Genomic DNA, 21,623 nt, shown 5'->3' with positions numbered 1-21,623 from the left:
CTAAAACATACAACATCCAGCCTAACAAGTTTTCACTTAAGCCCAGGTCTAAGAGCAAATAATCCAAGCTCAACCAGGCAGAACTGGGCTGGAGATGGTGCCAGGCACTGAGGGGAGGGGACAGAAGTGACAGATGAGCCTGGAGGTCACGCTGCCTCTGAAATGTTGGAGCTCCTAGTGGGACATTCCCGAAGGAATTGTTCCAGAAACGTCCAGGGATTTATGGCCCCAGGTAATTCCAGTTCTCCTGGAGCGAGCCCTGCCCCAAAACCCCGGAGGGACAGCCAGCAGGGAACACAGGTGGGGACCTGGGAGCTTCACCAGCACCTTGGATGGAGAAGTTCTACCCAACATCTGCTTTTCCTGAGGAATTCCCTGCATTTCCTGAGGTCCCAAGCTCAGAGGGATGAGCTGAGGAGAACTTCCCAGCAATTCAAAGTGTGGGCATGTTTCCATAGAAAGCAGTGGGAGGTCAATCTTCAGGCAGGCAGCACAGAAAACTTCCCTGGATAGACATTCCAGACAATCCTCTCAGCCCCAGCCTGGAGCAGGGATGGGAAAAATGAGTTGTTGGATGAATTTGCCCAGTTTAACCCCAAATTCATGTTTCCCAAACATCCAGGCTGAGAAAGGGAGAGATAAAATTTCCCCAATTCCAGCAATTCCCTCATCCAGAGCTGCTCTTCACCCTCATACCTTCTCCAGCTTAGAGGAGCAAATTTCTAATTCCTAATTTCGGCTGAGCTTAATTAAACTCATTAGCAGCTCCCTAAATTATAAATATTCCTGATGTAGGAATCTTTTATTCCAGAGCTGTAGCAGGACTGAAAGGAATGGGCATAATGGGATTGGATTATTCCTTCTGGGAACTGTTCTTCATTTTCCCAGCCCTGCCCCAAAATGGGAGGAATTTCTCCATGGAAAGGGTGGAGTCCCCATCCCTGAAATGTCCAAGGTCAGCTTGGACAGGGCTTGGAGCACCCTGGGGTAGTGGGAAGTGTCCCTGCCATGGCACAGGAATGGAATGAGATGATCCTCAAGGTTCCTTCCAACCTAAACCATTCTCGAATTCTGTGACCAATCCTGACATGGATTCCATAATTCCTTGTGTTTCTTCCAGGATATAAGCCTCCAAGAAATCCATAAGGATCCAGGCCCCAAAAAAGCAATGGATCCAACCCTCCAAAAAAAGAAGGATGTTTCTTTTCCAAGTGTTTATTTTCCTGGTTTTTCCCTGAAAACCTGCCCCAGTGATGCTGTCCCATCTCCACAGCTCATCAGGAGAGCTGGAGCTCCTCCTCCACTCTGAGGAAGGAAAGGCTTCCCAAACCTCATCCCAAACATCTCAAATTCCCTATTTTTCCTAATATTTTGATTCCATTATTCATAGCTGTTAATTCCCTGCCACCAGCACCCTCAACAGGGATTTTCCCACCCTTTCCCACATGAATCCACCTCAATCCATGACTTATCCTCAGCTTCCTTCCACCCTTGGGGATCCATATCCATGAAATTGATTTTCCTTCATTCCATGAGAAAAAAGAAAAAAGCCAAAAGAGGGGAAAATCCAGATTTTTCTCTGTTGGAAAAGCTGAGAAAGAAGAAAAAAAGCACAGGGAGCATTTTCTGCTTTCTCCAGCCTTCAGGAGAATTTTCCATCACTGGGATAATCCCGACCCCAATTGCAGCTGGCATCACTCTGGCTCCAAACTGGGAACTGGGAGGAGTCTTTCCATTCTCATGGACAACAAATCTGGGAACCAGAGGAATTTCTTCAGACTCAAAATTCACTGGATTATCCCAAAATCCTGACAGGATTCCCACCAGGAAGGAGGAGCAGGGATCAGCTGGAATATGGATCCTCAGGCAGAAAATAATATTTCCAGAGGGGAAAGAAAAAGAAATTTGATAAAATGAAGCTTTGATTGCAAATTTCTTGGATTTTCTGATCCTAAATAAGAAGTTCTGAAGGAAAACCTCATGTCCGAGTGGCAAAGTCAAAATGTTCCCATTAGGAAATGGGAGAGTGGAAAAATCCATAAAAAAGGTTTCCCATTTCAGGGGTGGGTTTCAAAGCAGCTCAGGATTTGAAGATGGATTCTAAATAATTCAAAGGAATTGATTGGAATGTTCCACCTCCCCCTCTGGATGGGCTTGAAGCTCCACAGGGAGCTCCAGCCCAGCTCGGATCCCATTCCATGAAATCTCAGCCCAAAGGGGAAGGAGGACGTGGTGTCCCTGCTGGAGAAGGGCAGGGACAAGGCCAGGAGAGCATCCCAAACCAGCAGCTACACAGGGAAAATCTGGGAATGAGGAGAGCCAGAGCCAGGAAATCTTGGTGTGGGAAATAAGGGGTTGAAGCAAGGAGTGTCCGTGAAAAAATAAAATAAATCTTTAAAGCTTTCAGGAAAATGGGATCAATGATTATTCCAAGGATGAAGCCAGGCTGGGAGAGCTGGGAATGTTCTCCGGGAGAACAGAAGAATCCAGGAAGAGCTCAGAGCCCCTGGCAGGGCCTGAAGGGGCTCCAGGAGAGCTGAAGAGGGACTGGGGACAAGGCATGGAGGGACAGGAGCCAGGGAATGGCTCCCAGTGCCAGAGGGCAGGGATGGGTGGGAAATAATTCCCAAGGATCGGGGAAAAACAATCCAAGGTGGAAATGAAAACATAACACCAGCTCAGGGAAAAGCTGCACTTAAGGAATTCTGATTTTTTTTTTTAATGGGATATTTTTTCCCTTCAATCCCACAAAAAGTTAGCCCAGTAATTAAATCACTTTCCTGTATTTTATCCAATCCATTTCCCCTCTAAATCATGACCTCTGGAATGCCTGAGGATCCAGGGAATTAAAAATAATTAAAATTATCCCAAATAATCACCATCAGCACTAATTGGGATTTCCCCTTCTTCCAAGCCCCAGTGACAACGACAATTCCAAGCCTAAAAATTTGGGAGCAGAGGGGTATAAAGATCACATTCCATGGGTTTTGTGGGACCATTTGGCAGTGCTAAAATGGTCTGAATTCCCAGGAATTGCTAGGAATATCAACTGTGGTCAGGTTTTTAGAGGAATCTTAAAATTACTGAAGTTGTGAAAAACCTTTAGGATCAGAGTCCAACCATGTCCTTAAGTGCCATATCCACATTTTTTTGGGGAATATTTCCATGGATAAGGACTCCACTACTGCCTGGGAAGCCCATTCCAAGCTTTTCCCAGCTTTTCTCGGGAAAAACAATTCCTGATCTCCAATTTGAGCCTCTCTCAGTGTCACCCAAGGCCGATTCCTGGCAGAGCTGCTCTCCCGCTTTCCAGAGTTTCTTGGAAAATTTTCCTTTTTTCCTTTGATCAACTGGATCCAAAATAAAACCTTTTCCCTAAAAATAGCAGGGACTGGAATACTCGGCTGATTTTGCAGGAAGCATTTGTGGAGCTGGAATAAAAAGACCCAGCAGCACAAATCCCCGATTCCAGCATCACACACAGGGACAACTTTCCCCTTTTTCCTTTCTTAATCCCAAATTTTTTTGTGGGAAGCATTCCTTTTGTTGTACATCTGGGGAAGGTGCTGAAATAATTCCTGCCATTCCCATTTTCTGGATAAAGGATGTTTTCCTACCTTCTGCAGCCAGCCCCAGCTTTCTCACATCCCTGCTTGTTGGGACAAAACTCCAGAGGCAAAAGTCAGCCTTGGGGATCTTTCCATGAGGTTTTGTGGTTGGAATCAGCTGGAAATTGATCCCCAGAGGCTGGACAGCCACTGGCTGTGTCTTGGGACCTTCCTCAAGTGCTTAATCCTTAAATTAATGCATAAAGAAAGAGAATTCCAGGAAGTTCCAAATTCCTCTGCCAAGAGGCGACCTCCACATCTCACCCTGGGATCACTCCCTATTCCCACTCTCTCCATCATTCCCAGCCCAGGGCTCAAATCCCATGGGAGCCACTTCCAGTGGCTTTAAATACAGCCACAAATACCTGTGGGAATTTCATTCCTGTGACACTACAGCCTTAGGGAAGAAAGGGTTAAAAATTGGGGGGGAAAAAAAGTAAATAATCCCAAACATGGAATGGAAGGGATTTTAAACTTCATCCCATTCCAGCTCTTTTCCATGGGCAGGGACACCTCCCACTGTGCCAGGGTGCCCCAGTTTCCAGCCTGGCCTTGGGCACTGCCAGGGATCCAGGGGCAGCCACAGCTGCTCTGGCAATTCCAGCCCAGCCAGCAATTCCCAGTTCCCAATCTCCCACCCATCCCTGCCCTCTGGCAGTGGGAGCCATTCCCTGGCTCCTGTCCCTCCATGCCTTGTCCCCAGTCCCTCTGCAGCTCTCCTGGAGCCCCTTCAGGCCCTGCTAGGGGCTCTGAGCTCTCCCTGGAGCCTTCTCCTCTCCAGGAGGAGCAATCCCAGTTGTCCCATCTCCATGCGAGAAGCCTCTTAAAATCCTAAAGTTTATTCCATTTTTCCACAATATCCAGGTGTTAGGGAACACTGCACCAACTCAGGATCAAAGCTGACTTCATCAACATTCCCAGGATTATTTGCTCACTCACTCACACCAGGTCACCTCCAAGAGCACAAATCCTTGGAATCAAGATTGATTATCACTCCACCAAATTAAATCCACAACAAAAATAAAAACCTGGATCATGAACTCCTTTTGCCACTGGAATAAATCAATTTGGGCTCCATTCCCAGCTGCTTTAGCCAAGAAAAAAATCAGGATTTCAGACAGAGGAGCCCCACACCCTCATCCCATCAGTACCCAGAGTTAAAAACTCCAATCCCAGTTTAAATTCCCAGAATTCCTTTATCATGTCCCCATGACTTGGTTCCCTGGAATATTCCAACAAACCAAATTTGCACTTTTAAAACTCCCAGGTCTCTCCTCCCTCTGCCAAGGAGGAACAATTTGGCTGCCAGGGAACTCAGAGCTCCAACAAAAAAAATTGGGGAATGCAGCACCAAATGGGCCACTCTGGAATTTGGGCACGGGAAGTCAGAACTCCAGCAGAATTTCAGGAATGCAGCACCAAATGGGCCACTCTGGAATTTGGGCCAAATGACTTCAAGTGACCCCAGAGCATTTTGGTGGGAACAGCACATGGATCATCCAGGCTGCAGGGAAATCTGGGAATGCAGCCGGCACTTAAGGAGCAATTAAATTTTCAGTGGTTAATGAAGCATTTCTGCAGCATCAGCACCCCTGGTCCTGCTGGTGGCAATCAGGAGAGGGAAAAGTGGCTCTTAGTGGGGTCTCCAGGGGAAAATTCCATTAAAACTGTGGATTGGAGCCATTCCATCCTGGATTTGGCGGGATGAGAAGAGGTTGGGCGGTCGCCTGGGGTTGAACCTCATTTTCTCAGCTCCCTCTCCTGAAGCATCTCAGGGTTTGGAATGGATTTCGTGTTTGCGAATTTGGAAATGAACAACATGGGGAATTTGTTGGGCAGAGGTTCTGTTTGCACCTCCTGGTTTTCCTGCTTGGATGCTCCAGAAAAAAGGTTGGATGGACAAATCCATGCAAAACAGCTCCCAAGAAAGCTCTTGGGAGAGAGCATGGCTGGGGCTGAAGGAAAACCCCAAATTTTATAGGAAAAAAATGAAATTAAATGTTCATGTGAACAGCAATCCTGGAGAATTTATGGATTTAGGGAAATTGAATATTCACAGGAGACATTCCCTGCAGCCCAGACCCACATTCCCAGCTCCACTGAAAGGGGAGGAATTGTTTTCTCTCCATTTCCCCCAGGCATGGAAATCCTTGGTTGCAAAGGGGAACAAGGCAGGCATGGAAAAAGGGAATTCTTTCCCATTTTTTTAGTGTCACCCTGATCCATAATCCCTGCAGAAGATAATTTGAAACACAACCACACACTCATGATCCAACACCGATTCCCAAAAACCTCAAAAATGGAAAACCTGCTCTTCTCCCAGCCAGGATACAGGAGCACATTCCAAGGAAAGATAAGGATTAATGCTGGATTCAGCATTCCAGTCAGGATCTGAGATCCTCCAAACATTCCTGGGCTCATCCCCAAAATACCTGGGATTGGTTCTGCTGTACAGGAGCAGAGCAGTGCCGAAGTGTCCTTTAGAAAAAAAATGGGACTGCAGCACTCCAAGGAGACACAGATCCATCCCTTCATCCACAAAAGCTGGGATTTGATTGGATTTCCCTTTTTGTAACAAATCACCTGAAGCCATTGGATGCAATATAAACCCATAAAACATCCCAGGAATGGGAGGATGATTTTTCCTTAAGGAAAACGGGCTGTTTATAACTCCTCCACATGGAAGCTGTCATCCCAAGAAAAGCTCCCAACCCTTCCCCACAGCTCCATTTGCATTCCAATTTATCGGGGAGGAACAGGGAAAACTTGGAGCAGATCAGTGCAGGTGGCAGGGCTGGGATATGGCCATATGGCCAAACCTTCACTCCCTACATGGAAAAATCCAAGTATTCCTCCTGGTTGGCACTTCCAGCCCCTTCCAGGGCAAAACACATCATTCCCTAAAATTGGGATGAGCTGGGAAATGGCTCAGGCATGAGAAGGATTGGAGGTGCTGGAAGTGCCTCAGACCAGAATCCCCCATTCCCTGGGCTGACCCCACAATGTGGGAAAAGGGAAAGGGGGAATTCTGTCCCCTCAACATGGAGCTGCTGGAGTGATCCAGAGGAATCCACAGAGCTGCTCTGGAGCCAGGCTGGGAGAGCTGGGAATGTTCCCCTGGAGAGGAGAAGGATCCAGGGAGAGCTCAGAGCCCCTGGCAGGGCCTGAAGGGGCTCCAGGAGAGCTGCAGAGGGACTGGGGACAAGGATGGAGGGACAGGAGCCAGGGAATGGCTCCCACTGCCAGAGGGCAGGGATGGGTGGGAGATTGGGAACTGGGAATTGCTGGCTGGGCTGGAATTGCCAGAGCAGCTGTGGCTGCCCCTGGATACCTGGCAGTGCCCAAGGCCAGGCTGGACACTGGGGCTGGAGCAGCCTGGGACAGTGGAAGCTGTCCCTGCTTGGTCCCTGGATGACCTTTCCAAGTCTCTTCCCAGTCCCAACCATCCCATGATTTTATGGAGTGACATTCTGGACTCAGAGGAAGCATCACCACGTTCCTCCAGCTGAAGGTTCTGAATTCCAGCAGCGCTGGGATTGCTCCTTCCACCCCACAGCCACACATCCCAGCCAGCCTGAGTTTTTAATTCCAAAATCCCTGAGCCTGGAAAATCCCTCCAGGATCAAGTTCCAGCTGTGCCCAATGCCCACCTTGTCCCCAGCACAGAGCACTCAGTGCCACCTCCAGGAATTCCTGGACACCTCCAGGGATGGGCACTCCAAACCTCCCTGGGCAGTTCCCACCCTTCCAGGAAGAAGTTTCCCTGTAAATTCCTACAAATCTCCCCTTCCTCTCCCACACCCCCAATCCTAAATCCACGTAAAAGGAATTAAACAATCCGAGTTCTGCAGGAGGACATTCGGCTCTTCCTGCTGCCACTGGATGGCCCAGAAATAATTTAATTTAATCTCTTTTTGACCCAGTTCTGGGCAAACACTGATTTATTTTTTTTTTATTGTTGTTCACTCACCAAAATGAGAGGAAAAAAATTATTTAAGCCAAGATAAAGAAAAATTATTTTGTTTTTACTGCTGGGTTTCAGATTTTGTTGAAATATCAACATTTGGGGTGTTTTTACTCAACCCAAAATATTTATCTTGTTGTTCTTTGCTTTAATTACTTCATGAAATATGCAAAAACCCAAATGAAAATATCAAGATGACAACAACATTTTAATAGGGGAAATCTTACAGTGCTCCAAGCTTTTCCCCCTTTTCTCAGATGTGGTTTTATCCAAGAGCTGTTACAACAAAAATTAATTATTCAGGATAAATTAAATTTAAAAAATAAAATCAGAGCTGAACTTGGCCCTCACAATCCAAAGGAGGGGAAAAGAGTTGGATAAACCTTCTCCTGTTTATTTTGGTCTGATGCCCTTGGATATGGGAATGATGTATTTTTAATGGATAAACTCTATTTTTTTTTTTTTTTTTTTTTTTTTTTTTTTTTTTTTTTTTTTTTTTTTTACTATTTATAAAATATAAATAAGGCTTTTTGGTGTGTATAAAGGATTTTTTAGGCTGCTGGAATGACTCCTGAGGAGGCCACAGAGCTGGGAATGTTCCCCTGGAGAGGAGAAGCTCCAGGGAGAGCTCAGAGCCCCTGGCAGGGCCTGAAGGGGCTCCAGGAGAGCTGCAGAGGGACTGGGGACAAGGATGGAGGGACAGGAGCCAGGGAATGGCTCCCACTGCCAGAGGGCAGGGATGGGTGGGAGATTGGGAACTGGGAATTGCTGGCTGGGCTGGAATTGCCAGAGCAGCTGTGGCTGCCCCTGGATCCCTGGCAGTGCCCAAGGCCAGGCTGGACACTGGGACACCCTGGGACAGTGGGAGGGGTCCCTGCCCATCCAGGATGGGATTTAAGGTCCCTTCCAACTCCCAAGGAAATCATCCCTCCCCTCGGGATCATCCAAATACCTCTGGTTATTCCATGTGCTGGGAGAGAAGGAGCTGCCCTACTGGAATTTGTGGGAATGAGTGAAAACCAGGGGAGGCAGGATGCTGGAAATGGCATCAGAGCTCCTGCTGTGCTGGGATTTTTGGGAGAGGAGGAGCTTTGGAAGAGCTGTTGGGTGGGAAAGCAGAACTTCTGGCAGTGGTCATTTAATGTCCCTGTTAATTGTTACGTTCATTCCAAGAGGAATTATTTTTCCTAAAAGTAATTGTGGCTTAATTTTCCCATAATTTTTGCTGCGGCAAAGCTGCTTCCCGCAGGGATGACGGGTCTGGGGCTGCTTTGGTTGTGGAAGGGACCCAAATTTAAATCCAGGCCAGCCCACAGAGCAAAATTGCTCCAAAATATCCCTAAAACCCTCACAGGGGAGCAAAACCCTGCCCTGAGATCCAGGAAAGGAGAGGAAATTCCAGATTGAGCCTGAAATGAAATCCCAAAAGCAAAGACCAAAGGGAATTATTTCCTGACACGTCTCAGACCTATTTTAGCTCACAGGGATCAGGGAAGAGATCCCAAAAAAACCACACCACTTTTGTTTTAGGTTTGGTTTTTGTTTTTTGGTTTTTTTTTTTTTCTTTCATCCTTTTAGAGCCCCTGGAATTCCTTCAGGATTAAATGTGGATATCCCTGGGATGTTTTCCTTATCCCTGCCCCAGTTTTTGGACATTTTTAGGCTCTCTAAAGCCCCAAACTCTTCCAGTCACACCCAAAACCCCACAGAGGGGCCCAGAGGAGGGAAAGTTCAGAAAGGTTTTTCCACAGGATAAAGATTCTGTCAAATTACAACATGGTGGAAAAAAACCCCACATTTTTCCCTGGAAAGAAATGTTGGACAGCATTGAAACAACCAGGGATAGTGGAAGTGTCCCTGGGCAGAGCAGGGATGAACCTCAAGCTCCCTTCCAATCCAAACCATTCCAGAATCCTGGGATTCTAAAAAAAATACATTTTCCCCCTAAGATAATTAGGGAATATCCTCAGCACCAACCCAGAGAGGACCCAAGTCAGATTCCCAGACTGTCCCAAATTCCCACCTCTCCCTCTGCTCAAGTTTGGGAAGATTTCTTTGATGCACTGAGGAGAATTCCAAGGAAAATTTAGGCAGCACCATCCTTTGATTCCTCTTGTCTATGCTGAGACCCCTTGTGTGAGGACACGAGGCTTGACTCCATTTTCATCAGAAAGCTGATTTACTATGTTATATTAAAATACTACATTAAAACTATACCAAAAGAACAGAGAGAAAAGATCAGAAGGCTACTAAGATAAGAATAAAATAAGAATGAATAACAAAATCCTGTGACTGCTCACAGCCTTGGCACAGGTAGCTGTCATTGGTCACCAATTGAAAACAATCTACACAGATTAATAAAAGATACACTTGTTGCATTCCACAGCAGCAGAGAGTTATTGTTTACATTTCTTTCCTGAGGCTCTCAGCTCCTCAGGACGGGAAAAATCCTAAGAAAGGATTTTTCATAGAATATTATAGTTACAGATTCCCACTTCATTTCTCCATAATCCTCATTTCCCCTTCCCCATTTAAAAAGGTACCAAGCTGACAAACCCTGCCATATTTTCCTTAAATTCCCAATTTATCTGAATTTTTCCTCACAATAAAAGTGGAAATTACTTCCCAGCACCTCCTGGAAATTCCCCTGGAGCTGGGCAGCTCACAGCTGATGGAATTCCCACTAAAAAGAGCTCTGGGATCAGACCTCCTGAATTTTCCATGAAATCCAAATGATCCTTTAATGCTTCTTACAGTAATTAATAATCTCTCTCCTTTTGTTGGGAATTTTTTTCACCTCTTAAACTCAATCCAAGCATGGCAGCTTCCTCAGGACATGCTAATGATGATGATTATTATTATTTCCATGGCCAGAAATCCTTGGAATCTGTGCCAGGAGCCGAGATCCCACTGGGCCAGGTGATGCACAAACCCACCCTAAAGGCTTTGGAGGCCAAGGAAAGCTGGATCCAAGGGGGAAAAAAAAGGAAAACAGCTTTAATTTTCAGTCCCTGCTAAAGGTCTTTATTGCTTGGAATTCTCCATTTCTTCTATTCCCTTCCCAACAGAAATATTCCCATCACATCCTCCTGTTAAATTAGGGAATCATCTTGCTCTTCCCACAGTTTGAGGGTTTTAATGCTCCAGGAATCCTGAGTTTCACTGGATGTGAACACCCAAGATCAGCCACCTCTGGAGCACCCAGAAAATCCAGGTCCGTGCATAAAAAGATCCTTGATTGCAGCTGATCCACGGAAATCCCGGGTTTGTGCAGTTGGTCAGGGATTTTAGGAACATTTGGATGTGGAATAACCTCACAAGGAGGAGTTAAAGAAGGAATTTTCTGAAGAGGGAAAATGCAATTCCCCCTCTCACAGAGGGAGTGGAAACTCCAAGTCTTTATGGAGAGAAACCAACCCTTGGGGGACCATGATTCCATGCGGGATTTTGTTCCCGCTTGGAATCATTGAGAAGGGAAAAGCCCTCCAAGACCAAGTCCAACCATTCCCAGCACTGCCAAAGCCACATCCACAGGGATTTTAAATCCCCCCAGGGATGGGCACTCCAACCCTCCCTGGGCAGTGCCAGGCCTGAGCACCCTTTCCATGGGGAAATTCCTGCTGTGCCCACCCTGAGACCATTCCCTCTGCTCCTGTTCCCTGAGAGCAGAGCCCAAATCCCAGCTGCATACAAACTTCCAGGAGCTGATCACAAATGAACTCCAAATAAAAATTTTTTAACACCAGGATCTGAGCAATTCCAGGGATTGGATCCTTTGGAAGTGTTGGAGGTGTTTTACAAAGTTTGGGAGCAGCAACAAAATTTCCTGCAGGAACATCCACAACATCCCATTCCAGCCCCAGCACTCCCACTGTGCCAGGCTGCTCCAGCCCCAGTGTCCAGCCTGGCCTTGGGCACTGCCAGGGATCCAGGGGCAGCCACAGCTGCTCTGACAATTCCAGCTGAGCCAGCAATTCCCAGTTCCCAATGTCCCACCCATCCCTGCCCTCTGGCACTGGGAGCCATTCCCCATGTCCTGTCCCAATTCCCTCTCCATGGAATGATTCCCCTTCCCAGCTCCACAAATCTCCATCTCCCAACTCCTCTTCCCATTCCAGCTGAAATAAATCCCAAATTCCTCTCAAACTTTCCCCATTCTGCCAATCCAAAACACCATCTCATTCCCACTTTTCTCAAAGGATCCTGATAACATTTTCCATAATGATAAAAGATCAACGCGAGGACCTGGAGCAGAGGAAATTCCCAACCATTCCCAATCCATCAGCACAGCTCAGGGATCACCAATTCATCCTCAAGCCTCCCAGTGTGAGTCCAGTGAGAACTTTCCAGTCTGAGAAAACATCCAAATTCCTTTGGAATTCCTTTGGATCAGGACTTTGAGGACATCCAATAAGCCTGGAAAGGTTCATCCCGTTCCAATCTAGGAACACTTTCCACTGTCCCAGCTCAAATCTCATCCAGCCTGGCCTTGGACACTTCCAGGGATCCAGGGGCAGCCACAGCTGCTCTGGGAATTCTATCCCAGCCAGGAATTCCCAATAGTCCATCCATCCCCACCCTCTGGCACTGGGAAGCCATTCCCTGTGTCCTGGCACTCCAGGCCTTATCCAGACACAGATTCTCCCACATCCCTGATTTTTCCTGACCAAACCTCCAATGCAGAGTCAGGATAAGGAAAAGATCATTGGTTATCCAGGGTTCAGCAGTTTATCCCATCCCGGTTGTCCCATCCACAAACCCCCAGACAGCTCAGGCAGAGCACAGATCCTTTAATTTCTCCCAAAAATCAGCTGGAAAATCCCACCCAGCAGTGAGGAAATCCACAGCTTTCCCAGCAAACACAAAAAAGGAAGGATCCCATTTATTCCTTAAACACCCTCATTTAATGCCTGCCTTCATTCCTACAGTTTCCCACAATCCCTAAAAAATATCCAGGAGCTGCCTTCCCTCAGCACATCCGGAAAGGTCTCTTAGGGGAGGTGGGAAAACCCAGAGGAGAAATCCCACTGGATTTCCCCAGGTGGGAGTTTGGTTCCAGGGTATTGACGTTGCACTTCTAAAAAACTCCAGAATTTTGAAGGATTTTTTTTTTTTCTGAGCACGGAGTAGCTGTGGGCAAAAAATGTTCTTTTTCTCGGGATTGGGATCCCAGCAGGAAAATTCCGGGGGTTTTGGTGCCTGAGGTAAAGCTAAGCTTGGCTATAAGGCAAGAATAGTTTAATTAAACTAACGAGATCCAATTAGTGCTCATGGAGCTTGGAGCAGCCCGGGATGGAGAGAAGCTTCCCTGGTTGTGGAAGGGGTGGGAATGGAATGGTCCTTTTTTTATTTAAGGTCTTTTCCCACCCAAACCATTCCAGGGGGGATTTTTCCATCATATTTTATTCTTTCAAGGCTTTTCAGCCTGGCTGAGCACAGATTGCTGGGATCTGCTGGTGTGTGGAATTCTGCACTTGGAAAAGAGCTGGCGCTGCCTGGATGTTCCCACCGGCTCAGGAATCAATGGACACCAACCCAGGGTAAATCCCACCCCATAAATGTGGAAAATGCTCCTTAATTCATCATTTCAGTCCCATTTTCTGCTGGCACAAACCATTCATGGAACCATGGAATATCCCAAGGTGCAAAGAACCCACAAGGATCAAATCCGACTCCTGGAAACCCCAAAAATTCCAGCTCTATCATCACCCACAGCCAGGCGACATTCATTAACTAATGAGCAATTAATTGTTGTCCCAACACAACAAATTTAGGCTTGATGGAGCCCAGCTGGGATCAGGAACCTCTGGCCAAAGATCCCAAAAGGATAAAATCCAACTCCTGGCCCTGCAGAAGAAAATTCCAAGAATCCCAACTCCATCAGCCAGGTGACATTAATTAGCTGATAATTAATTACTTGGTGCCCAAATACAACAAATTTAGGTTTGATAGAGCCCGGCTGGGATCAGGAACAGATCCCACAAGGATCAAATCCAGCTCCCGGCCCTGTTCAGGAAAATCCCAGGAATTTCAGCTCCATCAGCACCCACAGACAGGTGACATTAATTAACTGATGATCAATTAATTGGTGTCAAAACACAAATTTTAATAGATCCCAGCTGGGATCAGGAGCAAGGAGCAAGCCCAGCCTTGCTCATCCCAAATAAATCATTCCAAAGGCCTCCAGCTCCCTTCCTGCCCATGGCACTTGCACAGCCTGGTTTAAAAACCCAGGAATTCCTGGAAAAGGCCGGGATTTCTCCCGTTGGGTTGGGAGCAGCTCCTTCCTCACCCACCCAAGACGTGGCTCCATCCTTCCCTCTCCTCCCACCAAACTTTCATTCCAGCAAGAAAAGGGACAGATTCCAAAGGCTGACATACTCCATGAATTCCTGCTTTTTGAATAACTGGAAAACATCTCAGTGTTGTGACAGCTCTGAAGCCAAACTCCTCAATTTTGAAAGTTCTCTTCTGTTTTATAACGCAGAACTCATGCAGGAAAATAAAAACAGCAAATTCGCAAGGCAGAACAATTCCCAGCACATTCCCACTTTTCCAGGTGATTTTTCTGGTCATCTGGGATAACTCCTGCAAGTCACAATTTATCCAAAACCCCTTAGGTTCAAGGTCAGAAATCCTAAATCAGCCTCATCCCAGAGACTCCAAATTCCTTAAAACCTCTTTTTTCCTCCCACATTTCCTGGAATTCACTCAATCCACATGGGATACCCTGGAAAAGCACATGGGAGAACAATTCCAGAGGCACCCCTGGGAGCAGAACCCCCCTCCAGCCCAACAAAAGCTGCTCCAGGACCTTTGCCCCCCAAAAAAACCCCAAAAATGGAGCACAACAAGGAAGTCTCCTCCCTAGCCATGTTCGAATTTACTTGGAATTGAATTTCTTTTTCTAGGAAAACACTGGATTTTCCAAAATTCACCTGTGATAACTCTTGGAAATCTTAATTTACCCCAAACCCCATGATTTTGCCCCTTAGTGTCAACATCAGAAATCCTAAATCAGCCTCATCCCAGAGGCTCAAAATTCCTTCAAATTTTCTTTTTCTCCCTGGAATTCCATCAATCCACATGGGATATCCCAGAGGCAGCCCTAGGAGCAGAACCCCCCCTCAAGCCCCACAAAAGCTGCTCCAGGATCTTCACTCAAATCCCACAGAAAAACCTGGAGCACAACAAAGAAATTCCCTCCCTAATTTATTTACGATTTCACATCCAGGAAAACTCTGGATTTCCCACCCACCTTTCCCTCCCCACTCAGGCAAATAAAGGATTTTAATAAAAAAATTAAAACTTACATTGGGAAAAGCAGAATAACTGGAGCAGCCAGCTCTACCAGCTCCTTCCCAGGTGTTTTTTGGGAATTAAACCAAGCTCCCAGCTTTAACTGATGGTCAGGATTAGTTCCAGGTGGGAGTTTAAAAAAAAAGGGAGTGGGAGCAGCTCTGGTTGGTTAACGAGGTGCTCCAACTGCAGCAAATTGGGATAATTCCCATTTTTCTGCATCTTATCCTACAGGAGGGACAGCTCAGAGAAAAGGGAATTGCACTGAGGAGAACAAATTCCAGCTTAAAACCTATCCCAAAAACTCCTGTGGCAGCATTCCCATATGGATTTGAGCCTTGCAGTGTAACACTTCCCTAATTTCTGGATTACTCCATGTTCTATCAAAGCAATGTTAAAAATCAGGAAAATGGGAAGGGAATCCAATATCCAGGGAGCAGAGTTTCCCCTTCCAGGGAAAACAGCCTCCAATCCCGTGGTGACCCCAATTCCTGAACCTCCCCTCCCCTGGAATATTCCCTTAACTCCTTACTCATATTCCAGAGGTGCAAACTCTCCCAGTTTTCAGCTCAGGGAGAAGCTGGAAGCTGCTGATGGAATATCTGGGATGGGATCCATGATGGAAGTGGATGGGATGCAGTGGGAATATGGGAAGGAACAACCCCCATCCCATCCTTTTCCCTCCTTCCTCCTGCTCCTCACTGCCATTTTCCCTTTCCCAGCACAAAAAGCCATGGATGGCACAGCTGGGATGCAAAAAATCCTTTTTTTTTTTTTAATCCTATGGAAAACCAGGAATTTTTCAGGTATCCAGCTCCATTTTTATCAAGGATTGTCATAAATAGTGCAAATAATTTTCTTGGGAAAAGTGTGATATTTATGGGATAAAGGGATGGAAAAACAGGAGAGACTGGATAAAATGGTGCTGTTTTAAACATTCCATGATTTGGGAATTTCATCAGTTCCTCAGACTGGATCATCCTTCCCAAAAGGTTGGACTGGAATGCAAACCATCCCAATTCCCTGCAGGCACATTCCAGCTCCCATCACTTCCCAAGGGTTCCCAGCTGAAAATCCTTGGGAAAATCCTTCGCAAGGATCTCCCTGATGCCAGAAATTCCAAGGAAAACCTCACACCCTCACAGGGTAGGGGAAGATCCCTGCAGGATCCCTCTGGAAGCACCTGATTATCCCAGGATCATCCAGAGCCTGCCCAGCCACCCCAACAATCCCACGCTGCCCATCCCTGGGACTATTTTCCAGGGATATTTTCCAAATATTCCTGGAATATTTTCCAAATATTTTCTGAAATATTTTCCAAATATTTCCTGGAATTCTGGCAGCCTCAGGAATGTGACAATTCCAGTATTCAGATCCCAGCACCCTCTGGGGGAAGAGCTTTTCCCTGAGATCCAATAAAAAATTCCTGTGAGGAATTTTAAGTGGTCCTTCAATATTCCATGGAAAGAGGAATCTCATGGACAGCCTGATCCCACACCTTGGGGAAAAATTCCTCATCCCAGAAGAGCCCAGATTCAAAATCTGTCTGGGAAGAGCCAAGCGAGTGCCCTCCATTCCCAGCTATTTTGGGAGAGGAGATTATTTCTGGAAAAAGCAGGAAATAATTCCTCTGGATTCAGCCAGGGCTCAGAATTGGAAAGAGGGGCTATAAGAGGATCAAGGAGCTGATGGGGTGGGATTTGTCAGGAATCAAGGGAAGGGTGATGGAGCAGCAGCATCCCAAATATCCAGCATATGATGGATCCCAAAATCCCTTTTCTCCAAAGAAAAAGATTCCTTCCTAACTATAAAAAATATGGGAAATAAACAATTTTGTCCCTGAGCCCATCCAGGTCAGGGAGAGTGGGATTATCCCATCCCAAAGGGATTTTCCCACTGGAAGAAGGGGATTTAATGCAGGAGACCCCATTCCCTTCAAGAATATTCCTGGATATCACCCATTTATGGACTATACAATCCATATAATCCATACATGGACTGACGGGGATCAATCAGCCCTTCACTGGCCAAAATCCCAAATAATTTTGAGGAATGTGGAAGGCAGAATGAACTTTAATTTCCATTTCCTTTTTCAGACTGCTCAGAATTTAACTGGATTTTGCTCTTCTGAGCCCCGGGAATTTTAATTTTCGGTGGTTTAAGACTTTTCCTTGCCAGATTCCCTCCAAATTTCCCTCCCATGGAATCAAAGGCAACATTTTGACCCCACAGCTCGTGGGAGGCAGGGGTGGGATTCAGCTCCCAGCATTCCAGGAGGATCCTTGGAGCTCTCCACACATCCCAGGATGCACCAAACCCCAGGGAAGTTTAGGCTCAGCTTAAATCCCAGACATTTACCGAGTTTAAATCAGATCGAAACCTCAACATTTGCACCCCAAATCACCGCCTGGCCACAACCAACACCTGAACCCACAGAATTCCCCCTCCCGGAATTCCGGAATTCCCAGTTCCTCACCCTGGCCACAACCCCATCCATGGGAGCAGAGTCCATCCCAATCCCTCGGCTATCCAGGGATTCTTCCCCACTCTGGGAGCTGAAGCTCATCCCAGAAATCCCCGTGAGCAGGAGGAGGAGGAGATCCTAGTCCAGGGCTCAGGGAAGAGTTAAAATTCCCAAGGATCCGCAGGAGTCCTGGAGCAGGCGCGGGAGGAGCGCAGCTGCCCCTGCGGCAGCGCATAATTCCTGCCCTGTTCCCAGGGACGCTTCCCTGGCACAAAGTCGGGAATTGTGCGGGGTTAAAGCACCCCGGACAAGGCCGGCATTCACCCCGCCAGGCCGGCAGCGCCGCGGAAATATTCCCCGTGGAAATATCCCCCATGGAAGTACAATCCATGGAAATATCTTCCACTGGGGCCGCTGGTCCAGAGCTTTCCCTGCCCGCTGGTCCAGAGCTTTCCCCGCCCGCTGATCCAGAGGTTTTCCCAACAAGGAGCCAGCACTTCTAATGAGCCAAACGCTCTCCCTCCCAGTGATTTTGTTTTCCCATCCCTCCCCTCATCTTTCCAATCCACTCGCTGGATCCGTAAAAATGTTGGGAAAGGCCACTCCCAGCTCCAAAGGCAGCGCTCCTTAATCCCTGCGGGGAATTATCCCAGCATCACAAGGGGGCGGCCCCAGGGCTGGAAGACCTTTCCCAGATCATTCCCTGATCTTTCCCAACACCTGCTTCGACCTCCCCCGGGCCCCCGAACTCCAAGGAGCTCCAGCAGCCCCCACTCCAGCTGGATCCCGGGAAAAAGGAGCAGCTCCAGGCTTTGGCATGCCCAACTCCAATTTTCTTTGGAAAAGCCGCAGCTGCAATGAGGGTTGAGGCCGTTGGATGACATTTGGTGCTTGGATCAACCAGGACAAGTTCCCTGGAATTTAACACCTTAAATACCTTCAATTCCAGGCATTCCCAACCAGCAATGGGAAAACACCTGGAAGCCTTGTTATTCCCAATGGGAAATCACCTGGAAATCTCGTTGTTCCCAAAGGGAAAACTCCTGAAAGCCTCATTGTTCCCAAGGCTGTGGATACTTTTCCTAAATTTTGCACGCCCAGATTTGGTGCAGAGCCTCAGGAAGGCTCTGACATTCCTGAGAACGGTCAACCCTCATTCCATGAGTGACTCCAGGAGGAATTCCGAGCCATCCTGAGGTTCTCCACGGCTGCAGACGGATGCTGAGCCCTGTTCCCTGCAGGAGCTGGCTCAAAGCAGAGCAGGAGTGACACGGAGGGGTCCCTGTCACCCTCACACCCTTCCTGTGCCACACCTGGTGTTCCCAGGCATGGAAAACATCCTGGGGGGCTGCTCTGCTTAATTCCAGTGGAAATAATGAGAAAATTCCTAAAATCTCTTCAAAGGAGTGGATAAATCCCAGCCCAGTGAGCCAGGATCTCAGAGGGGGCTGCACCCCCTGTGTGACCCCCATGGGATCAGTGGGATCCCACCCAGGGGATCCCACAGCTGCTCCCAGATTCCTGTCACCACCTGGAATCAGCTTTCCTGGGTCGGGAAGTGTCGGCTTTGCCACTGGAGCCAGCCCTGCCAGGATTGTCACCCCACCAGAGGTTCCCCCCCCATTCCCAGGATTTTTCCAGCCCCCACCCCAGAGGTGCTGGAAGTGCTGAGGCTCTCCAGGTTCCTGCCCAGGAATTCTCTGGGCTCTTCCTCACTCCACAGGGCACAAAATGGGACCCGGAGTCCCTGGTGAGCCCCCTCAGCTGAGGCAGCTCAGGAGCAAACCCAAAAATCCTTCTCCACTCTCTCTAAATTCCCATTTTTTGTTGAGCAGCCTGAGCTGTTAAAAACCCTCCATGCTCACGCTGGCCTCCTTGCTGAGGCATTTTTTTTCCTCTGGAAACTGGAAGTTGGGTGAAAGGAGAGCCATTGTGTCCCGAATCCCTACATTTTCTGCTTTATTAGCAGCACGAGTCATGCATCATGGAAAGGGGAGGAAACGTGCACAGATCTTGAGTTGTTCTCGATCTTTGGCCAGGAAATCAGGGAGAGTTGAGGAATTGCACGAATTCCCAAGGAATTCAGCAGCTCTGCTCTCCCCCAGCCCCTGAGGAAGCAGAGCTTGGGCTGGGCTGGGCCTGCCCTGCTCCCAGTTCTCCCCGTTCCCTGCTGGTTTCCTTCAGGATCCCAGTTTTCCACCCCAGCTGTAGCATTCCAGCAGAACAGGGGGAAGTTGCGGAGGTGCTGCCCAGCCAAACCTGGAGTTTAAACGAACCCGGAATCAGCAAACGGGGGGGTTTATTTTGCATTTAAAGGCGGTGGAGCTGCCCTCGGGGTGGGCACGGGCGGTGCCATGCCAGGCTCTGTGCCAGCACCTTCCCGCACCTCCGGAGCCACGGGAGCATCCAGGGCTGGAAAACAGCCCGGGAGAGCCGTGCCAAGGACAGGTGGGATGAGCCAGGGAGGAGCTGGGAGCAGCAGCCGGAGCCTGAGGGATGGGTCTGAGCCACCTGCAGGGCTGGGAATATCAACAGGGAGCAGGGATGGATTCCAGGCTGCTCCTTCCCCTCGCCACCTTCCTCACGGAGAGGCTCTGGAGCTGTGCCCGCTCCCAGAGGAGCACAGAAACCAGGAACAAGTGTTAACATGGCAAGACACCTCCCCGGCAGCACCACGCTCACAAGCAGGGCTGCCAGGCTCTGGAAATCTTTAAAAAAAAAAAAAAAAAAAAAAAAAAAAAAAAAAAAAAAAAACTTGTTAAAATCCCACAAACCGATTTTTCCGAAGGAACAAGATCCAAGCAGGTTCCCTCTCCCAGGCTGGGGCTCACTTTGGATAATCTGCAGGCTCCAGCCTTTCCATCCTCCTTTCCCAAAAAGGCCCTGCTGCACCGGGGGCTGCAGGCACACCCCAGGCTTGGAATTTTTTTTGGTCCACATTCTCGAGCCGACCTTCAGCAGCCGATGAAGGCACCCAAATTCCCGGGGCACCGCTCTCGAACGCAAAGCACGGCTGAGCTCACAGCGCTCAGCTCTCAGCCTAAATCAGGAGGAGAAAGCAGCAGCAGCAAAGTCTCACTCCGAACCCCACAGCCCGGAGCTGAGCCCGCATCTCCTCCCTGCAGCCCCCACCTCGCTCTTCCTGAACAAGCCCTCTCCTATTCACGGCAGCGCTGCTCTTCCAGAGCATCCAACAATATGTGCCTGTGTGCCGGGGGAGGCAGGGAGCCGCTGCCAGAGCGAGATCCGCACCAGCCGCGCAGCCACCGCCAGCCGAGCCCCGCTGCCACCCGCGGTCACGTCCAGATTTTGCAAAATTAAGGAGAAAAAAAAAAAAAAGGCGGGGGGGGGGGGGGTAAGTCTCTAAGTGAGGCTCCCTTCCCGGTGCGGGAGCGGACGGGCTCGGAGGAGGCAATGTCACACGAAGCATTTACTGGGAGATTCGTGAATCTCCTTCCTCAGCCCCGGGTGCCGGAGCTGCCGGCAGCACCGCACCGCCGCCGAGCCGCTTACATAACCCCCCGCCCGGCCGGGCAGCACCGGGAGCGGGCAGCACCGGGAGCGGGGCAGCACCGGGAGCGGGGCATCATTAGGAACGGGATGTCATCGGGAATGAGGGAGCACCGGGAACGGGCAGCACTGGGAATGGGGCATCACCGGGAATGGGGCATCATTAGGAACGGGATGTCATCGGGAACGGGGCATCACTGGGAACGGGGCAGCACCGGGGAACGGGGCATCACCGGGAATGGGGCATCCCTGGGAATGGGGCATCGCCGGGAACGGGGCATCTCCAGAACCGGAGCATCACCGGGGACGGGGCATCGCCACAGCCGGGGCATCTCCAGAACCGGGGCATCATCAGGTCTGGGACATCACCGGAACCGGAGCATCGCTGGCACCGAAGCATTACCGCGGCCCGGGCATCACCGGGACCGGCCGCACCGCGGCCAGGGCATCGCCAGAACCGGAGCATCACCGGCACCGGGGCACCACCGCGGCCGAGGCAGCGCCGGCAGCGGGGCGCACACCGGGCAGCAGCATCCCGGCCGCGCAGCCCGGCTCTCCCCGCCGCTGGGCTCCGGGCAGCGCCGAACCGGGGCCGCCTCGAGGGCGCGGGGGCTCGGGGCAAGCAACAAGACCGCGGCCGCAGCGCGGAGCGGGCGATGCCGCCGGTGATGTGCAAGTCACGGGCGGGGGGCAGCGGGGCCGGGGCAGCGGAGCCGCCCGCCCGCGGGGTCCGCGCGCCCCCGGCGGAGCCCCGGGAAGTTTGCGGCGCCTTCGCCCC

At 49.2% G+C, this 21,623-nt stretch overlaps 1 protein-coding gene across 1 annotated transcript in view; it reads right to left on the bottom strand.

Moving 5' to 3' along the window:
- The window catches only part of MDGA2 (MAM domain containing glycosylphosphatidylinositol anchor 2), a 185,897-nt gene that overhangs the window by 163,971 nt on the left and 303 nt on the right, over window positions 1–21,623 (bottom strand). The window lies entirely within an intron of this gene.

The sequence above is a fragment of the Passer montanus genome, unplaced genomic scaffold (assembly GCF_014805655.1).
Source record: "Passer montanus isolate IOZ18808 unplaced genomic scaffold, ASM1480565v1 scaffold120, whole genome shotgun sequence".
Taxonomy (NCBI): Eukaryota; Metazoa; Chordata; class Aves; order Passeriformes; family Passeridae; genus Passer; species Passer montanus.
The sequence above is the reverse complement of the archived record's forward strand: the minus strand, read 5'-3'. Positions and strand labels throughout refer to the sequence as shown.